The sequence below is a fragment of the Penaeus monodon genome, chromosome 29 (genome assembly GCF_015228065.2).
Source record: "Penaeus monodon isolate SGIC_2016 chromosome 29, NSTDA_Pmon_1, whole genome shotgun sequence".
Taxonomy (NCBI): Eukaryota; Metazoa; Arthropoda; class Malacostraca; order Decapoda; family Penaeidae; genus Penaeus; species Penaeus monodon.
This window is the reverse complement of record NC_051414.1, coordinates 33,594,112-33,594,784: the sequence shown is the minus strand read 5'-3', so window position 1 is coordinate 33,594,784 and position 673 is coordinate 33,594,112. Positions and strand designations below refer to the sequence as shown.

Here is a 673-nt window from a genome sequence, read left to right as displayed (position 1 = left end):
AAACTTACTATTACTGAGAGCACATACGTCATTCACGCCTTGGGCGAACAGAATGCGGGTGTTGACACTTATGCTTATGGTGACTATACATGCCATGCTCCCCATGATCTTTACATGCCCACCGGCGATGTGATTTCTCGTAATCTGTCCTTCTCGAGATCTCATGCTCATAGTCCCAGTTTTTTCGACTTGTAGCAATTTCTTGTCCTGTTTTCCACGTGAATGAATTTGCTGCAGGGAGACAAGGTAGCCGGGCATGCATCGCCACCCACGTACCGTTGCCGGCCGCAACCTCGTTACATCTAGTGCTTTCGTGTCTAGGTCTTGGTTGCTAGGCAACTGCCCGTTTCCTTCATTCTTACCGGTCTGTCACATGGCAATGCTGAACTCTGCTTATGTGGTAGTGGAAATGGCAGACTTCACACATCTCAAGCACATAATTGACGCAATTTACATTGTGGTATCGCCCAAACCTATGTTAGCATGTAATCATCTAGACTGCACTCACATCCTGGGCACTTAAATTCGCACTAGATGCCCAGTGACCTGCTAAGTGGCTTAGTTGGTGGCGATTGCGAATTCTGTCAAAACTACTTGCCAATTTGTCATTTGAACTAAGGTAACTAAGGTGACAAAACCAAATCCCGACCTAGGAATTACTCAATAGGATGGG

The 673-nt window shown here is 46.4% G+C and overlaps 1 protein-coding gene across 1 annotated transcript in view; it reads left to right on the top strand.

Annotated features, from left to right (window-relative positions):
• The window catches only part of LOC119592188, a gene marked incomplete at its 5' end in the record, with an annotated part of 6,003 nt that overhangs the window by 1,361 nt on the left and 3,969 nt on the right, over window positions 1-673 (top strand).